General features: G+C 47.1%; 1 protein-coding gene and 1 long non-coding RNA gene across 4 annotated transcripts in view; both read right to left on the reverse strand.

Annotated features, from left to right (window-relative positions):
- Positions 1 to 8,254: 8,254 nt before the first annotated feature.
- On the reverse strand, positions 8,255 to 12,538 carry LOC123033989. The gene is made up of 3 exons (XR_006416678.1): positions 12,517 to 12,538; positions 9,499 to 9,555; positions 8,255 to 8,458 (listed from the first exon to the last, which is right to left on the reverse strand). It is a non-coding gene; the product is annotated as an uncharacterized LOC123033989 (long non-coding RNA).
- A 26-nt stretch (positions 12,539 to 12,564) lies between these two features.
- The window catches only part of FAM114A2 (family with sequence similarity 114 member A2), a 35,958-nt gene continuing 28,240 nt past the window's right edge, over positions 12,565 to 20,282 (reverse strand). Inside the window, exons 15-18 of one of the 3 annotated variants that reach the window (XR_006416675.1) lie at positions 19,032 to 19,127; positions 16,560 to 17,033; positions 15,070 to 15,156; positions 12,565 to 12,632 (exon numbers count right to left, since the gene is read on the reverse strand). The gene's annotated coding sequence lies outside the window, so the exon portion shown is untranslated. Of the gene's footprint in view, positions 12,633 to 15,069; positions 15,157 to 16,559; positions 17,034 to 18,773; positions 19,128 to 20,282 lie in introns of those variants that run through there. The other 2 variants (XR_006416677.1, XR_006416676.1) reach the window with 2 other exon arrangements.

A 20,282-nucleotide genomic window follows, 5' to 3' on the forward strand; every position in this document is an offset into this window, starting at 1 on the left:
ACTGCTCTGCATTGGTTCCGCTCCTATCTCGATGGCCGACTCCAGAAGGTGGTGCTGGGGGACTATGGCTCTGCGCCATGGCAGCTATGCCATGGAATACCACAGGGGTCTATTTTGTCCCCTTTGGTGTTCAACATCTACATGAAACCGCTGGGAGAGGTCATCAGGAGGTGTGGGCTGCAGAATCATCAGTACGCTGATGATACCCAGCTCTACCTCTCATTCTCCACCAATCCAGGTGAGGCAGTGGCTGTGCTGAACCGGTGCCTGGCCGAGGTAATGGGCTGGATGAGGGCCAATAAACTGAAGCTCAGTCCAGACAAGATGGAGGTCCTGTTGGTTGGTGGATCGGGCTTTGGAATGGGGGACTGGGGTTGCACTTCCTCTTAAGGACAGGGTCCGTAGCTTGGGAGTGCTCCTCAACTCAGAGCTATCGTTAGAAGCTCAAGTGACAGCGGTGGCGAGGGGCGCTTTCCTTCAGCTTCGGCTGATCCATCAGCTGCGTCCCTACCTGGAGAACGACTGCCTGGCAACAGTGACACACACATTGGTCACTTCCCGATTAGACTTCTGTAACGCGCTCAACGTGGGGCTGCCCTTGAAGACGGTCCGGATACTTCAGTTGGTGCAAAACAGAGCTGCCAGGCTGCTGACAGGGACTGGGTGTTGTTCTCATATAACCCCAGTCCTCCATCAGCTCCACTGGCTCCCCATTGAAGTCCGGGCCCAATTCAAGGTGCTAGTTATCACCTACAAAGCCCTGAACAGCTTAGGTCCTGGTTACCTAAAGGAGCGCCTGCATCCATATATGCCCTCCCGCCCCTTGAGATCGGTGGCAGAGGCCCTTCTCCAGGAACCCTCCATGAAGGATATTAGGAGGGTGAGTACTTGGAGGAGGGCTTTCTCTGCGGTAGCACCCAACCTATGGAATGCGCTCCCCAGAGAGGTCTGCCTGGTGCCATCGTTATTTGTTTTTCGGCGCCAGGCCAAGACCTTTTTATTTAAACACTATTTTAATTGTTAAGGTTTATTTGTTGATTTTAAACCAGGCTGTTTCCACTGTTTTATGTATTTTATTTATTCTATGAATTTTTTGTATTTATATGCAGGATTTTAATTATTGTAAGCCGCCTCGAGGCTTATGCGATGGGGGTATAAGCTGTCTAAATAAATAAATAAATAAGTAAGTAAGTAAGTACAGGTTTGGGGACAAGTGGCTGGAGAGCAGCACTTGTGAAAGGGATCTCTGGGTACTGGTCAACTGCAGGCTAAACATGAGTCAACAGTGTGATGTGGTGGTCAAGAGGATGAACACCATCCTTGGTTGCATGGCCAGAAGTGTGCTTTCTAGATTGAGAGAGGTATTACTGCCACTCTATATGACTCTGGTGCACCAGCAACTGTGCTGTGTTCTGGGTTCCACATTACAGGAAGGATATAGCCAGGTTGGAATCAGTACAACGTAGGGCCACAGGCCAGATTGCAGAGAAAGCTGTATGAGGCGAGACTGAGAGAGCTGGGTCTTTTCAGCCTGGAGAAGAGGAGCCTCTGAGGGGACCTGATGGTGACATATAGGTACATGATAGGGAGCCACATGGAGGTGGGTAGAGATCTATTTTCCCCTGCAGAGGAGATCAGGTCTTGTTCCAATGGAGCAAAGTTCAGAGAACCAAAGTTCAATTTGGATGCCAGGAAGTACTTCCTGACAGGTAGGACTCTTAGGGTATGGAATGGGCTTCCATGGGAGGTGGTTGAAGTCCCATAGATAAGAGTGTGTTCAGGGATAGGCTGGACATGCACATGGTGGGCATGTCATAAACGGAGCCGGCTGGAGCCAGGGGTCAGCCTAGATGGCCTGGGGGACCCCTTCTGACTCACTGTTTCTGTGTCTCTATTTACCTCCCTTCCAGCTTCTTCTCAGTCCCTTGGTCCTTTGTGCGTATGCCCGGCAGCTGCTTCCTTTGCCTACAAGACCTTGCCATTGTTCATGGCCTTTTCAGTCCCTTGAAAATGGCAGTACGATTGCCTTTCATTTTCAAAAATATATTGTTTCTTTCTCCTCTCTCCCAGCAGTGGGCTACTTTATGTGAAATGCATCAGAAGACATTTGTATTTCCAGGAGACTTAAGGGCTGGAAGTTATTCATGTGTCATTATCTTACCCAGCTTATATGGCTGCCAAAAAATTGTTAGTTTGGAATGCAGGAGGGCCTTCTGAAGATAAGTTGCCAGCTGCTATCCATTTGCCCCAGCTTATCTTAAGGGGAACCACAAGACAGTACAGCCAGGCTGGTGGTCATTTATTTCTGCGGTCAGGCTTAGGAGCTGGCCTTCAAATGCAGCGTGATTAACTATGAAATCATCTTAGCCTTCATAGGCTGCAGGCTTGCAAGTCCTCATGGGGAAGCGTAAGACAGACCGAAGTGCAGAGGTGCCATGTGCCGCTGCCTTCTGGGGTCTCCCTGGCGCTTCTTTTCAGGAATTGGGTAAGAGAATTGAATCGCGCTGCTCAGCTGCGCTGCATGTTAAACAATATCCTTTTGCCTGCTTGTAGCTAATAGCATGGTAAATTGACTATGTTATTCAGCTTTGTTAATAAAGTTTCGTCCACTGGTGTGCTTGTTGTTTCCGGAGCCAAATAAAAATCATACCTTCTAGCAAGGTATCTATACTATACCTTCTAGTTGTTTCATATTGTAACTCCCAAGGTTCTTGACCAATGGCCATACTGACTGAGGCTTATTGGAGTTGTAGTCCTACTCATCTGTAGGTCATCAGGTTGCCCGTTCCTTTTTTTTTCAATGAAAAACAAACAAAGCTGCTCCATGGGGTGGAAAAAGGAAAACAAAGATGGGCAGGGGGGACGGTACAGTACTTTTGTTGAACCAACCAAAACGTCAGACAAGTGTGCAAGAGTTTGAACTCTCCAGAACACTTCCTACAAAATTATTGAAAGAATGGAATGCTCAGTTCTGCATCTATTCAAGGAGGAGGAGGAGAGTTTAAGAGCAGAGTTCAGGTTACTCTGGGTTATTGGGCAGTATACACATGGAATAAATATCTCCAAAAAGCCTGGAAACTGGAAGCTAAGGCTGAGGCCTGACCTGACTCGGCACATGATCAGTGAGGATGTTGTGCAATAGCACAAATTTCCTTGGTTGTTCGGGAAAAGTGATGCCCCACCTTGTCCCGCTCCTCTGTTGACTTAGGAAGCATCCAGCCAAATGCTAGAAGATCCTTCCTGTAAGTTGGCCCATGTGGCTCACAGCCTTGAGAAGAGAAGACTGAAGAAGGGCATGACAGAAGTAGATCAAAGGCTGCCACAAAGAGGAAGGTCAAGAACGCTTCTTGCTGACACCAGAGTGAAGGACATGGCATAATCAACGCAAGTTGCGATGGACCAGATGCTGGCTAGGCACCAGGAATCCTTTCCTAGCTGTCAGAGCAATGTGATGGTGGAGCAAGTTGCCTAGAGAGGGCATGGGCTCTCCAACACTCACAAAGAAACTGGACAGTCATCTGAACTGGATGGTGTGAAGTGGTGGCCAGCAGCGTCCCGGCAGCCTTGCGGGCCCCTTCTGTCCCTCTCATGCTATGATTCTGTGAGGCTGGTCCAGCCCCCAGATCACCATCCACCATCAGCCCCTTTGCAAATCCATGTCTCATGCCTACCTTCACCCAACTCCCCATTCAGATGGCACATCCCTAACCTGGGTCCCTCCCAATGTGTTGGACTACAACTCCCAAGCTTCCTGACCGTTGACTATGCTGGCTGGAGCTGATGGAAGTTGATGTCCAAAACATCTGGAGGGAACAAGGTCGAGGAAGGCTGCTTAGGCCATTTCACCTTCGGCCATCCAAGGGGAGTGCTTGTCATTGCTGATGCATCACCTTGGCGCCACTTCACATGTTGTGGCATTGTGGGTTTTACTACATGTGCATGTCATGAAGGGAGCACACACCTACTTGGGGACAGAGGGCCCAAAGATGGCAAGGAGGAGCCACAGTAAGGCTAGGGGCACCAGGCATTCAGTGATGAGCCCCTTCCTGGGCCATGGACCTTGGCAGGTGCCCACAAAGGCCGAACCCTGGCGCCAACACGGATTCTGCTCCCAGAGAGCCCCCAGGCTTCTGGCTTGCTCATAGATGTTATCCATGCAAGGCTGTCATTATAAATCAAATAGGCCTGCTCCTCATTCCTCTTTCGCTCGGAGCTCTACCCACTAGCAATGCATGCAGCAGGAAAGGGTCCCAGAGCATGGTCTGAAGGCAGCCCTTTTCCTGAGGCTGAACAGAGAGACTATGCCGGTATCCCACAGAGCAACCCTGAGTCCCACGTTGGAAGAAAGGTCCAGATATGTAACTGTAATATAACTGGGATGAATGAATGAACAGTGCTCAGGCCAAAAACACACATTTCTTCCCTTCAAACAAACAAAGCTATTAGTCCTATCTGAATTTTGCCATAGGTTTTAAGAACTGAAAACTATTGGAACATAAAGCACCTGCTTAAGTGGCTTTCAGATTTGCTTGCCTGCTTGTTTGCTGCTGCAAAGGCCTTTTGTGCTGTTTGACGTGGGCTTTTTCAGTTTTAAGATTGCCATGATTAATTTGTTAATTCAGCTTCTTTGCTTCTATATTGTTAAATTGTCTTAAGCTGTCAACGCAGTCAGAGGAACAAGTACACATTAGCGGAACTTGTACACACCGTACCCTGTTGCGAATCTTCCACCACTTTCCTGTCTGTCTATTTTATTGTCCTGATGCTTTGTCACTGGGGATGAGACATTTTCTCAGCTGAGTTATCGCTGGTGCTTACAAAGCTGCGATTAAATTATGAATAAGCAAAAGTGACCCTTTAAACCTTGCTGAGTCATTCCCTTAATTTTAGCTCCTAAATGCCTTTCCTTTCACTCCCAGGGCACTCAAAGGCTTATTCACAGTGCAGTCATAGGCATGTCTCCTCTGAATTGTGTCCCACAGAGTCCAGTGGAATTTACTCCCACATAAGTGGTTGTTTAGAATCGTGGCAAGGTGCTGCATGGAGCATATCTCTACAGACCTTTAAATAATTGTATATCCCCCTTTGAAAAAGGCCTTTTCTATCCTGCTGGGATTTTGACATTCTTTCATTTAGACAGACAGGAATTTCAGGCAATGCCTGATGTTCATATTGATGAAACCTCTGTGCATGGTTTTAACAAAATAAATATTTTAACATATCACTCGGAATGAAGCATCCTGTAACTTGGAACGCTGTGAGATTCTTTTTTCCAGAGAGAATTATGGTATATGTATTACTTCCAATGAAAGCCACTGTGTGATAACACCGTTAAACACAGTGCCTGCACAGGCCGGTTCTCCTAGCTGCTCCCCCCACCTCCACATTAGTGCCTTATATAACCTATGACATGTGGGTTGTCTGCTGCTTCTCCCCCCACCCTGCAAATTTGTCACATTGCTCCAGGAGAGAATAAAATATATTTGAGTGCTGTTTGATCTCACCAGCAAAGCACATACTTTTAAAATTAATAATTTTAATCCAGTGCGCTAACCACTGGATTCCTTTTAGGGACAACCTTTCTTTAGTCAAACAGCATTGTCCAGGCACAGGTGAGAGAGGTTGGAGACTTGGAGAACTCCAAGTTTTGTAAAAGTAGAGAGGGAGAGAAGAAAGCTGGCGGGGAGGTACCCCAAACAATGCAATGCGATGGGATCGTATATAGTAGCCATAGAAAGCTGGCTGCATATTGGACAAGGTGCTCCTAGCATCTTAAAGCTGATAGTGGTCAGTTTTTAAGTACAGGTAACTATCATCACAGTGCCAGAGCCAACCCCACAGGGAGCACGGTCAGCATCAACACACCAGTCCTACTAGTTTTCATCTCCACCATGGGAAGGGCTTTTGTTAAATGAACGGGTCTTAATTTTGCATTCAGATCCATGCCTCCACAAATTACATTGCATTATAGCCTTTCTTTCTTCCTCTTGCAAGGAACCAAGGATGGCTGACAAGGTTCTCTTCCTCTCCTTTCATCCTCACAACGACAACCCTGTGAGGTAGATTAGGCTGAGAGACAGCGACTGGCAGAACGTCACCCAGTGGGCTCAACAGTGGGCCGAGTGGGACAAGAACCCAGCTCTCCTGTCCCAGCCCAGCATTCTTAACCACCACACTGCCCCTTGCAATACCACAGGGATACTCTTGCTGGGGAAATCACTTCTCCCCCACCCACTGCAGTTACTAAGAGATTGACGGCTAAATCAGTGGGAACAAGGAGGTGGGAGAGGCGGATGGCATCAGCCTTCCAGGGCTGCAGCTGCTGGGAGCTGTGGCTACACCACACCCCTGGACTGCCCAGAGCTCACACTCAGTGTGCAAACCGCTGGTGCAAGGGCACTGCTGGAGGAGGGGCTGAGCCAGGCACCTCCGTGCTTTGGGTATACATGACGGGAGCTCTCTGACCACTGCTATTCGCAAAGGTATCCCTCTCATTGCCTCCTCCCCTCGCCCCCAGCAAGCTTGGCTCTAGGGGAGCAGCGGGGGGGGGGGGGTACTGCCTCCCCGCTGAGTCCCTGTGAGGGATGGAGATTGCCCTGGCAGCAGCCACCTCCACAGCCTTCCATTTCCCCCCATGAGAATGGATGGTGAGTGCACATAATTGGTGCGGAAGGAGATGTCTGGCTGTGCAGGTGGCCTCACAGTCCTCTTGGCAGGACTGACCCAGGCCAGCCCCACCTGGGGAATGCCGCAATTCAGTCCAGTTCTTGCTTATGCTGCAGCAGGGTGGAGGACCGGGAACTGTGTGCAATCGACACACTGTTTACAAGGGCAAAAGATAAAAACGCAGCCAACTTCCAATCGTGTCTGGTAGTCTTCAGTAGCCTTATCCTCCATGAGTCTGGGTCTGAGCCAGAGCAAAACAGAAGGAAAACAAATAGGCGCTGATTATCTCACCTCTGATCATGTACTCACAGTATGCAGTGCAGAAATGTAACCGATGTCAGAAGTGTAGCAATCTAGTAAATAAATTGTCTTTATGCAATCATGCGGTTCGCTGGAGGTGGGAATTTTACAAAACGGCGAGACTAATTTCGATGAGCTGCAGCACATCCGTGTGGCCAGAAGGGGGCAGTGCTACCTCAGTTTTATAGACTGTTCCAGGGCATCGTCGCAGCCACATCACTGAGTAAAAGGGGCCCGCATCCCACAACTCCGTACCCCAGTTGTGCCTTGTTTTATTACTACATCGCAAGGAGCCCAAGTTGGCTGGAGGAATAAAGGTGAACTGGAAAATCTCAGAAAGGGTATCAGGAGGTCTTGATTCCCAGCTGCAGCCATTGTGGAAAACCCCTTTTTGGTTCTGCCACTTGCCCTGCCCCACAATGCATTGATTCACATTCTCCAACCAGCCCATGGTTGCAGCAGGAGCAAGCAAGACTCAGCACACCATGTGCCTCAGATGGCGGAGGAAAGTGGTTCCTGCTCCGTACAGCAGGGCTAGACGACGCATGGCCACTGCCTGAAAAGTTCTGGAAGAGAGCAGGGTTCACCACTACGAGTCCTCTTCTCCTTCAGGCTCCCTCTCCCATGTGCCCAGTAGTGTTTCCTTCTCATCTAAGGCAGAGTGGACAACTTGCGACCATCCAGTTATTCTGGCACATGATTCCCACCAGCACAAACAGTGGAAAACGACGTCTAGAGGGCCTCAAGGTGCCCATCCCTGATCTTGGCCAAAGAGAACGTGAGGAGGCCAGCTAAAAGCATTCCTGCTTGTGACTCATCCCAGCTCTTCCTACTGCTCTTTGGTCCTGCCTGCTGTGGAAAGCAAGGATCAAAGTCCCAGCTGTCTCCCAGGAGTTGCTGTGTCAATCTGAGGCAGCAAAAGCAGCAGTATCTTGTGGCACCTTAAAAACTAACAAATTATTGCAGTCTACACTTTTATGGACAGTTCTCCATTTCTTGCTATGTCATGTGTTCTATCATCGCTTCTAATCCCCTTCAGTAAATGTAAACTGCTCCAGAACGAGCACAGCTATTTAGTTTAGAAATGTTTTGGCCCAGTGTCTGTGGAATGAAATACTGAAAACTTTGTGTGAGAAATAAATTGTATGTCAGGATAGGATTTGGCTATTAGAGCACCCTAACTGAAAGAACTCCTGTAAGAAGTTGAAGACATTTCCCATTTTCTTGTAGATAATGCTGAACAGAAAACATCAGTGAAAGAAACAAGAATGATTGCTTACAAAGGAAAAATATTAATAAAATATCTTGTTTTAATAGAAAATAAAATAAAGACACACTTTTTTGGAGGAACTAAACCTAGACACTCTACTCTTCCCTTCCAAGTGTTGGAGATGAAAATGTGTTGAATGATCTCGGCAGATGTTCCTGGGCTGGCTTGTAGGCTGCTCCAAAATTAATCCTTCTCCTTTTTCTTCTTGTCACCACCATGACCCTTGTTAGGAATGGGAGGAGAGAGAAAGAATTTGAATTGGAGCTGAGGAACATCTGCTCTCACCAGGATAACCATATTCCAGAAAACAAAACAAAAATGGAAACACCTGTATTAAGTGTCTTGCCTTTCTAAGCAAGACTATTCATCAAGTGAATTTTTTCACCAAGACTTCTGTTTTCTTTATAGACCGAAGCCCTAAAACAGCCTTCCCCCATCAGCTCCAGTTAGCATGTCCAATGATCTAAGATGGTGGCGGCCGCAGTTCAAAACATCTGGAAGCTGCTAGGGAAGGATGTTGCCCCCAGATGTTGCCCCCAGATTCCCACTTAATCTACATGGGCAGGAATGGAGACAGTCACAGGCTCTTATTAAACCATCCAAATCCAAGGATGCCCTCTGACAAAGCACCTGGTGCCTGCAGGTGTGCCTACACCTCCCATTAAAAGTATATAAAAGGCATATAAACATTTTAAATAATAATTAGTATTATCCTAAGCCAGCACAGGTGGCCATGCCTGTGCTTCAGGCCAAGAGGAGCTGCTTTATTGTCTTACAAGCAGCGGTAAGACAACAAGATAAAAGTCTGCATCACAAAAACATATTTAGAGTATAGCCCAGACAGAGGCTCATCTTTTCTGTGAGAACTTGTGCTGGTGCATTGGCAGCGACTACTGGTGGGGCACCCGCCTTGTTTTCTGCAGGGCCACTGCAACACAGGTTTTGAGCAGGTAAACCTTTGCTAGCTTGCAGGATACAGCAAAGGAGGGGGCCTCGCTTTCTAAAGCAGCCTTCCCCAGATTCATGCCCTCTAGATGCTTTGGTCTACAATGCCTAGCATTACTGAGCCTTGGTCATGCTGGCTGGGGCTGACGGAACTTGAGATCTAGAACTTCTGGAGGACACCAGGTTGGTGGCAGCTGGATTAAAGGAACACAGGGTGGACCTGCCTGAAAAGGGCCAGCTCTGGCTAACTCTAGCTAGCAGCCAGAAAGAGAAACCTTTCTGTTCAACCTGCCATGCACCCATCAAACTCCCATTACCTTTTCCGAATCACTGTCGGAGCTGCTGCTGCTGCTGCCATCACCATGCCCATCGTGCTGGGGAGCAAAAAGCAAGCGATTATTCCAGCGGTGGCACAGAACACAGAGCTTCCCAGCCCACCTATGTGGTTTAGGGAAGGGCCATGATTCAGTGGCAGAGCACCTGCCTTGGACGCAGAAGGTCCCATCTGAGGTCCACTCCTGGCATCTCCAGGTAGGGCCAGGAAAGAATCATACCTGAAATGCCAGGGGGCAGTGGCTGCTGACCAGGGCAGTCAATATAGAACCAGACAGAGCAAAGGTCTGAGTGCCTGGAAGACAGCACCCTCAGGTCCTGGCTCTCGACCTGGAGTGGCCATCATGTGCTCCCCAAGACATCCTTTTCCAGAACTTCCTATTAAAAGCAACCATCCTCCTCTCATTTCTTCTCTCCTGTCTATCATTTATAGCCAGCTGAAAGTCACTCTAGCAGAGAAAGAGATCTCGTACTCTTTGTGCACCACTTCATTAAATGTTAGCACAGTCCATCATTCATCAGCCGCATCCCCATCATGATGCAGGAAGGAGGACAGCCCCGGGGTCCTTCCATGGCTGGTTCCCTGTCACGACGCAGCAGAGGGGGGATGTATGGTACGGAGGCCGGCAGTGGAAGCATGGTTCCAGGCTGCTTTTGGCAGGGTGAAAGCAGAGGTGGCATCTGCTGGAGGGCCCAGCTAATGCATCAAGCAGGACAAGCAGGACAAGCTTCCCCAATGTCATTTTAAAATACACAGAAGGGTGCATGTTGTTTTCAGCAAGGATACACTTGCAGGTATCCTTGGAATGGTTGTCCGCCATTCCAAATGACCCTCAACAGCAATGTGACCCGGTAGAGGATGTGGCAGACGGCGCCTTAACATCACTTCCATCCGTCACCCATATTTCTTCCATGCCTTCTGGATAAGATATGCGTTGTGAGTTAACTCCATGGACCCACCCATTTTAATCTTCATATGAACCCTCTGAGGTGGGCTAGATGCAGACAGCGGCCAGGGCTGCTCCACCACTGAGCTCCATGGCTAGGCAGGGATGCGAATCCAGAGCTCCCTAGCCCAAGTGCAGCATAATAAGCACTGAACCCCTCTCAGCCAGCTCCCTATTCCATTAGGGGTCAGGTGGTTCCCTTAGACCAGGGACAAAGGACCCCACTCCTGTGCGCCGAATCTCCTAAATTTATCACAACCCTTCTGGCTTTCTAACACAGGCTGCTTCCTTCTAGCAACAGGGCACTAAGCTTCCACTTTGGTACCAGCAGGAAGAGAATGTAAGAATCGGACACGGCATATGGCAGAGGGTGCTTGCACTGTCTCTCGTCCCGTGAACAAGCAAAGGGTGAGAGAGCCTTTTCCCTACTTCCCTATTACAGGCCCTATTCGTTACACATTCTCCTGCCGGAGAGTTTAAAGGTTTTGCTCTACTCAGCCAAGCAGAGTCCATGTTGACTCATACATGAAACAGAGCAAACTGCCATAAGAACTTGACGGCTGATAAAAGGTTTTAAGAAAGCAAATGTTGACTCATGCCCAAATAGTGTCCTGTAGACAAAGGGAGGGGAGGTGAACATCATTGTATAGAAATCAGGCTTTTTAGATAAAAGGGTACCCCTTCTCCACCCAAACCTTGGTGCAAGCAAGACCTCCCTTTTTTTAATTGCACCAAACTTCTGTGCTACTTTAGAAGCTCTTGTTGTTAGAGGCAAGCACACCTCTTCTGTGATCATTTTCAGTGTTCCAAAAGGGCATCTTTGTCCACCAGGCGCAGGTGAGAAATGTGTATTGTTGATTATTTGTATTATCATTATTTTGTCATACTTGCATGTAGCACCTACACATGGTTTTTTTGGGGGGAGGGGGGTCTTGAGCAAGAGCTCTCCATGATCCTCTGACCTCAGCAAGCCTGGACACTCCCTTGCATTTCCACCACTCCAGCTGCTTTTGCTCCTCATCCACTTTTGCATCCTAGCTACTTAATTTAAGAAATTTGAGCATTGGAGACTATGTAAAACGTTATGTAAGTAATGGTAAGACTAGCTAACCATGCAGAAAGATAACCAGTCAAAGAAATAAATGATAACTGCAAATTATATTACACTCGACTTCTTTTTAATGGGGATAATAATAATGGAAATGGAAATAACAGTGGAAAGGGAAAACAATGGAAAACTATAGGTAAAGTGGGGAAATAATTTCTGAGAAAAATTGTTTGAGATTAGGAGAATCTGCAATAGATATTAACTAAATAATGTTAAAAATGTGATTGAGTAGAAAGGATAGTAATTGTTGATTTACAGCGGTTTTTAAAAATATACTTGACCCTCTGCAGAACATTTGTTTAAGAGCCCTTGGTATTTCTTTGTAATTTACTTGTATTTTTATTTTTCCTTTTCCCCCTTCTTTTTAAACTTTGTTATTAAAATAAATTTTAAAAATAAAAACAAAAAGGAAAATAGTAGTTGCTTTAGACTGACAAGAAATGACATTCATAATGAGATGGTTTGATGTGGCAAAAGTTAAAGCATTCCACATTGCTCAAATATAAATTCATTGCATTTATTGTATTGTTTGCTGGGTGATTGTGCATTAGGACATAGGAAAATGGCTCATCGCCTTCTCTTGGACAGATGGCACCGCAATACTTAATTGCATAACCTTGAAGAACCAGCCATCTCCCCAGTTGAAAGAGGCAAGCTGGAGTAAGTTTCATGGTGTTTCACAGGCTTACCCCCAGGTGAGGTGTGTTTAGGATTTGCAGCCTAACGTGTTGTGTACAATGATTTGGCAAATGTCATATTCACCCTGGAGTGAGTACTTTGGATTTCTCTTGTCAGTGTGTTCCTTTTATTCCTATGGAGCCATGCTGCCCCATTGTTAAGCCTGGATTGTAGATTTCAGAAGGATATTTATTATATTTTATCCCAAAATTGGCCATCTGAGGAAGCTGATCGTAAAGCACCCCTGTAATTCTCCATCCCTTTCTTACCTTTTTCTCCTTTTTTTCCTTTTTCTTTTTCTTGTCTTTCTTGTCTCCATCTTTATGACTTTTCTCCTTCCCCTTCTCCTCCTTCTTCCCCTTTTCCTTCTCGTCTCTCCCAAAGGCTAAGAAGGGCAACAGGAAGTCAGCAGACACGAAATGAGAGGCGGATATGCTGTGACCTTCTTAGGGCAGGATGGAAGACCTGTTGGCTCCCCTGCCTTTTCCCAGCTGAGGGGACAGTCCTATCATGATGGCCGTAAGTCTCTGAACCCAGCGGCTTATGGGCATCTGATGCAGGGCTGGAGGAGCAGCAGAGGTGATCTTCAGGTCCCCATCCTTCCACCCTGCATTTTTGTGCTGGTGGCCTTTTACCCATCAACCAGAGGGAGGGATGTGGGAGCAGCTGCAGGTACCTCTTTACCTTGCCCTCTTCCGTCACCTTGACTCTCCACCCCCTGAAACACCCCCTTCCCTGAAGTTGTCTTTTCTATCTCAGAAAGTGTTTGCAAAGTCCTTTCTATGCTGGTGGTGAGAAGGTGGTGTGGAGGGACAGAGCTCTGATTCCAGCTCCCAGTCAGACCACAGAGTCTCAGGCTAGAACCTCTAGGGGGGTCATAGCATTTCTCCTTCTGGAAATGTTCAGGTTCTAGTGCACCAGTCTTATTCTCCAATCTATGGGTGCCACAAACTTCTGTTGCAGGTGCCACAGCCTGGCCATCTATGCTCCATTAGATAATTTGACCAAAAACTTTAGCAGAAACAAAATTAACTCTCTAATTTAATCTGTTATGAAGGAGATGCCTGTCTCTTAGGGTCTCAGAACAGGAGAAATGAGCAGGAGTATGGAAGAAGTAACATTAATCTTTAGCCACTGATTACAAGAAGAAGTAAGGGTGGCCAGGTGTCTTCTTTTACAAAGGACTGTTCCCATTTTGAAGGGCTTTCAGAGAGCTGTCCCCTTTTTGAAGGTATCTTCCAGAAATGGTATTAAGGGGTAGCTTATGGGGGTTGGAACCCGAATCTTTCATTTAGAGCTCCAAATCTCTGAGAGGCCTCCTTCCCCACACCACCCGGCTGTCCCTGCTGAAAAAGGGGTACAAGATTCCAGATGATCTCTGTTGGATCAGATCCCCATGGATTAGCTGGCTGTTTGCCCACATGTGCCTCAGCTCCTTCTGCCCACCTCACCAATCTTTCTACCTAAGGTTCTTTCCCCCTGTAATCAGATGCCCAAAGTGTGGTCTGAAGGCACATAAGGCATCCACCATGTTGAAGCTAAGCAGGTAGGGGGCTGGCCTGAGTTTGGAAGGGAGACCACCAGGAACTGCAGAGTTCAGCAACAGGAGAAAGGTGGCATATAAATAAAGAAACTTGCAAATCTCTGCTTTTATCTCTCCTGTGGGCCTGAACCTTGGGGGGGGGGTGTTTGTTTTGTGTGGGGGGGCGTACCTGGCAACCCTTCTGCTGATCTCTGTTTGATGGGCTTATTCCATAAGAATTATCACCCTTGAGTGGTGAACAGAGACCAAACAGGAAGGCACATGGGTCAGTTCTCCACACTAGAGTGAAATGGACAGGTTTTTTCTTGAACTTATAATTTCTACATTTGCATATATACATTGGTTTGTGCAGAGTTTATGCAAGTCACTGCATTCTTTTGTCCAGATCAGGGCTAAGTGGAATCCTGGAGAGGTGAACCCTTTCAGACAATAGGAAAACAAGCTCCATGTTTTGAAACAGAGTTGAAAGAAATCGTATCAGATTCTGACGCTGTACTTCATGGTGCACAAAATATACCATTCTAACTTTGAACAAAACCTTCCACAGAATACGAAACTCAGTGGGATTTACTTCTGAGGAAATGTGCAGAGGAGTGCACTGCATGAGAGGGCCTTTTAGCTAAGACTTTGCTAATGTTGAAAGATGGTTCTGAAGATCAGACGTTGATTTTCCCCCCTTCTCCTTACTCACTTGAAATGTAACAGAGTGATCAGAGCTCACTCATACTCATATTAATGGTTTAATGATTGCCTTGATCCCCAGAGGAATGTAATTTCCCTATTCTGAAAGTGTAGCATCCTGATTTGAGAAGACTAACGTACGAAAAATAGCAAATGATCTGGGGAGAACATACAAGCCAGACACAGGAAGATGATGCTGTTTAACACCCCTAGCAATGTGGAACCAGGAAGCTTTGCTTTACTATAAACCTGTGTGGGTTGCCCAAGGCTAGGCACTTTGAGAGATAAGTGAAGTGGGGCTTTGAATAGCTGAGGAATTTGGCATTTCATATTGTAACTCCCACTGAATATAAAGACCATTTCTGTTAGTGAGTGGCATGTGATCAGATGCATGTTTGTTTTCAGAACATCAAATCACCCGGCTGAGATCCACAGAAAGTTTGATTTACGCAGCTCCGCATAGTTTCATAGAAAGAAGTGGACCTTGGTTTTGCTGATACTAGAGAAAGATTTTCCTGTGTCAACATCTTATCTGAAACAAACAGAAAAGCGTGGATTTGGGCGGGGAGGGAGAAGATGCAAAGCAAAAGTGACTCACCTTTTAAGATTGAAGACATGCTTCGGCTGGGCCAAAGGCTAATACAGTGCAAGTTGGCCCTGGGTGAGCAGGATCAGCAGCAGACACCTAGGCAGCAGCACATAGAAAGGACATTGTGCATTATTTTTCTGCCTGGAAGATGGAAAGAGAGAAGATGCAGAAGACTCCTGCCATGATCCCTGCATTGCTCTATGTGGAGCAAGCTGCCTTTGCTGGCCTTGCTCTGGGAGGGCAAATCCTGGTTCTCCCCGGTTTTTCAGCCCAGGCCAAAGAATCTGGTTCAGCCTGTTGTCATTCCGCCTCACCCACCTTCAGCACTATGACAAACCATCCGGGCAGGATGCAGAGCTCAGGGCAAGCAAGTGGACAGAAAGGTCACATGGGACAAAGGGGCTGTACTCACCTTGACACCCTAAGAGAAAAAGTTCCTGTTCCAGCCCCGCCCTGCAAGGCCACCACCCAGGCTGCTGAAGATCAAGCAGATCAGTTTAAGCAGGCAGAGGTGCAGCTGCACCGCTGAAGACTCTGCGCTTATTGGTGCTGCAGCTGCCACCCCTTCCTACCTTTTGGCAGCCATCTGTAGTGCTCTGATTGTGGCGCCCACAAAAAACATTTTTCCCCCTCATCCAATGCACATTCCATACTTTACACCCACTTCTTGACTCCTGCTCCATCTGAGCAAACAAGGAAGGTTGCCCAACCCTGATAAATACTCTGAACATGTGCAGTTTTGCATTTTCAATTCTCTTAAATCATAGTGCCATCACAAACGCAGCAATAAAATGGAGTCTGTTCCTCTTCACTTGAGGCTAAATTCTTCGGAATAAGCCCCATTTATGACAGGAACAGATAACGTATTTTTGGAAGATGAATAAAAATAATGCCTGTAAATGACCCGACCATCGCGTGTCTTGGACCTGCCTGGTCCCAGTGGGTCTAGCAGGTGCATCCTGGTTCAGGTGCTAGGGCTGGGCCCATTTGCCACACTCCAGGTAGTCATTTGGGAGACTGTGGGGCCCTGGCCTTTGGCCCCAGGGGCCAGCTCCAGCTGCACAGCTGAAACTAGGGATGGGGGGCATAAGCTTCCCCAGAACTGTGGGACTGCAATTCCCATTAATCCCTCGGCATTGGCAATCCTAGCCGGGCAGAATTCTGGCAGTCCAACAGCACCTTTTGTATTTCTGTCAGAAAGCCAATGCAAATTCACAAAACTGATTTTTCCCCTGCAGATTTGGCAGCTCCTAACATTTAATCCTCCCAGGTTGGTTGGCCTCTGGTGAAGCTTCAATCTGTTGCTGAAATAGCAATGCTTCCCCCCAGCCCGCAGCCCCACCACACACTCTTAAAAGCGAAATAAGCCGAGTCACAGCAAAACACCCAGATCTTCCTCCTGTGAATCCACCCAGATGAGATAGCACCCTCCCCAAGCGTAAACTGCCCTATGTTAAATTATCTTCAAGTGAAAAAGTGACAAAGGAAAACAACCTCACTTGGTGGAGGAAGAGGTTCCCAAATGCAGCCTCGCAGATGCTCTCTTGCAGCAGAAATGAAACTCCAGGCTGCTGCCTTATAGGTTATGTAGTCTCCTCCCCCATCACAAGCAGAAAGAGCAGTAAAACTGGTTCCACCCAGTGCTGGGAGTGTGCTTCAACTCTTGTTCAGGCAAACCTCTTTTGTAGATCCTATTTCTGCCAGAAGGTTCTGATTCAAAGCATTTAGCTTCAAGCTGGAGCATCTCTCCCTCCCCTTTCCCACAATAGGAACCAAGTCACTTTTTCGATGGAAGTCAGTCTGGTGTAGCAGTTAGAGTGTTGCACTGACACTTGGGAGAAGCGAGTTCTAGTCTGCACTCAGCCATGAAGCTCACTGGAGGATTTTGGGCCGGTCATGGACTCTTAGCCAAACTACCTCACAGGGTTGTTGTTGTGAGGATCAAATGGAGCTATGTATGCTGGCCTGGGTTCCTCAAAAGAAAGAAAAAGGTGGGATATAAATGCAATGTAATAACAACAACTATAATGATGGACTGTTAATGATCGGGCCCAAATAACTGCTGACTGAGGCCTTGTATAAGGCAGGCTGGCCGAGTTATTCTGTCACCTGAGGCAAAACTCTCAAAAGTCCCTCTCCTTGGGAGCGCAAGCTGCTGCAACGTCAATCACACACAATGGTGTGAGGGGCTTTTCATAAGTGATACTTTGTCTAATGGTAAGTCTGGACATGCACATGGTGGGCATGTCGTGAGTGAAGCCGGCTGGAGCTGGGGGTCAGACTAGATGGCCCAGGAGGCCCCTTCTGACTTGCGGTGTCTGACTTTTCTCTTGATTTAAAATTGGCTTAGCATTTATCAGGTAATACTTCACAAGCCACCTGAGAACTATCTCATAAGGTTTCTGCTTTTTGAGTGGTCATTTGAACCAGTCATTGGTCATTGTTTGCTTCCCTTTCACCTGTTAACATAAAATCATAGAATTTAAGAATAGGAAGGGACTTTGCAGCTCATCAAGTCTAACCACTAGCTTAATGTAGGGAACTTACAACCACAGTAGCTTTCCCCAGCGTGGTACTTTCCACATGTTTTGCACTTCAACTGTATTAGCAACAGCCAAAATGGCCAATGATCAGAATGATAGCCATTGTAGTCCTAAACATCTTGATGCCTGAAGGCAAGGAAGGACCAATTAAAATACCTCTGGCAGATTTCGAACTAACCAAGGAAGATGCAATTCAAATGTCTATAGGACTGTTTTCAACCCACTACAGGTTCAGCCTACCACCTGTGTTCTCGCCCCTTGTCCTTCATGGCTGCCCATGAAAGCCCAGGAGGGAGTGTGCTCCTGGGCCCAGGCAGCTGTGAATGCCTCCCTGAGGGAAGCGCTGGTCCCAGGCACATTAAACGAAGCAGTGATCAGACCTCTCCTGCAAAAGGCAACTCTGGACCCAGGAAATGTTAAACTATACGCCTGTGGGCAACATTCCGATTTGGGGCAAGGTGCTCAAGCAGGTGGTGGCTAGGCAACTCCAGGTGACCTTGGAAGACACGGATCATCTGTACACTGCAACCTGGTTTGCAGGATGGATGCAAGCCTCTGATGTCTCAGCTTTGCCCATTCCTGTTTGGGTGTTCCTGCTAGGAGACCGGAGTAGGGAGAGACTCTGGCCTCCTGGCAGATGCCCCTCACTCACAAGCCATGTTCAGGTGTGCCTCCAGGAAAGGGTAAAACAAGCCACCAAGGGTTAGTTAAACTAGCAGCACATGCCATGTGCAATTTGCTTGTTTACCTGGCCACAGCTTGTGTCCTCTGCACCTGTGCAGCACAGCTCGTTTGGGGGTGAAGCAACCTTCAAATAACCCATGGCTTGGGGCTGGATTATTTAAACCAGAGTGCCTTGTTCAATTGTGTGATCTGTCCGCGTGTTCCGTGAAGGACTTGGTCCATTATTTATTGCACTCTCTTCAGGGATGGTTAGAGAGAGTTCGGCTTATTCAGCATACTTCTCAAAAACTTGACACATTTTTCTTGAGTGGAAAGCTGCTCAGAAGATCACTTCATTTCAGCTCCCTGCTGCAATACAGCAGGGGAGGGGAGGGTGGGGATTAAAGCCATTGTTGTGGACTCTGATTCTTTTATGCAATCACAGCACTTTATGATGTCCATTGCTAATAATTATATACCTACTTAATTGGTACTGTGGCCCATAGCAGAGATAAACCCAGCATTTATTTAGAACGCTTAGCAGGAACATTAGTGCCAATACACCTTTGTATATGGAACGCCCTCATCCTCCTGAACAGTCAGCAGGAAAACAGCCATCTCTCTCACAAGATGGTTTTGCATATGAACAAAATGTGCACTAGACTGCTGCGATTGATTTATAGAATAACCATGTGTCCTGCTTTACAGATAACAGTTCTATCAGAAAGTAGCTCATATCTGAAGGGTTGACCAATCCGACTGTACCTCCAGACTTTTACTCTGCAATCACGCAGCCTTGAAGGGATCCATTGTGTGTTTTCCCATTGCTCCATCCATCTTTTCTCTTCCCAGAAAAATAATCTGTTGAAGAAATTTAATAACTGCACGTTCCTTCTTTCCCTCTCCCCTATCCATTTTGGAGATGGGGTAATTTAACAGTACAGGATTTTCAGTTTTGTTTACAAGGCTAACAGAATCATTGTCAGTAAAGATCTATAGAGAAGCGCCCCCCCCCCCATTTTCTTTAAAGCACTGATCATGGAAGCCATCTGAGGTGCATACATAGTCTTGCATTTTAGACACTGTACTATCAAAATTAATTTTAATATATAAAACATTTAGTCTTCAATCCTGTCATCCCTGGAAGGGCATCCTAAAAGCTGTTGGACATTGTGGACTTCCCTTTCTACTAGCAGAGAGGGCTGTCTGCCTCTGGAAGCATTTGCAATGTGACAGCTGAACGTCCTCCCAGCATTTGCTCCTATTCCAGTGCTCTTGCAGTGGTGGGAAGAAAGAGGGCATGTCAAGGATGGACTGAGGAATGCTTTTGATCCCCCTTATCCAAAGCTCCGCCATGTGCCCAACAAAGGTGAGAAACTATGTCAGTCCTCGATCGGTGCAGTGATTTTCTCTGAGGAAAACCTGAGAAGTAAATGGGAAAAAGGAGGAAGCACAAGTCCTCCATACTTGTGGCCCAGCTGGTGCAAGCCCAGGAGGACTGAGCAGTGGCGGTTCCATCACGACGGTCTCCCACTGCCCTGTCCCCATAGGATTGTCTGCTGACTGCTATTTCTCTCTGGGGAGAAAGCTGAGAACCCTGCTGAGAAGAGTGATTAATCCTTTCTTCACCCATCCTAGAGTAAGCAAATGCATCCTATGGACCAACCATGGTGGACCTCTTTCAGTTCAAGGGCCAAAATCAGTTTCAGAGCTCTTGAGGACTGTGCCAAGTGATGGGCAGGGCCAGGCAGCATATTTTAGCTTAAGGTTCTTACTGCTAGTAACTAAGCCTCAGCAGAGGTGTTTCAAGGTTTTACAATAGGAAAAATGTTCGATAGTTTCTTGGGTTTTGCATAACTGGTGGTTGAAGGCCATAGCAAGGTGATCTGGGGATCCTGAATGGCTAGATTGTGATCACAGCAGAGCCAGATTCATCACCCCGTCAGTCAGTGAGTGGATGGCCTATTTGTTACTCATTACATCACAGAACATATATTCTTATTACATAATATAGTG

Source organism: Varanus komodoensis, unplaced genomic scaffold (assembly GCF_004798865.1).
Source record: "Varanus komodoensis strain SLA01 unplaced genomic scaffold, ASM479886v1 scaffold6_1, whole genome shotgun sequence".
Taxonomy (NCBI): Eukaryota; Metazoa; Chordata; class Lepidosauria; order Squamata; family Varanidae; genus Varanus; species Varanus komodoensis.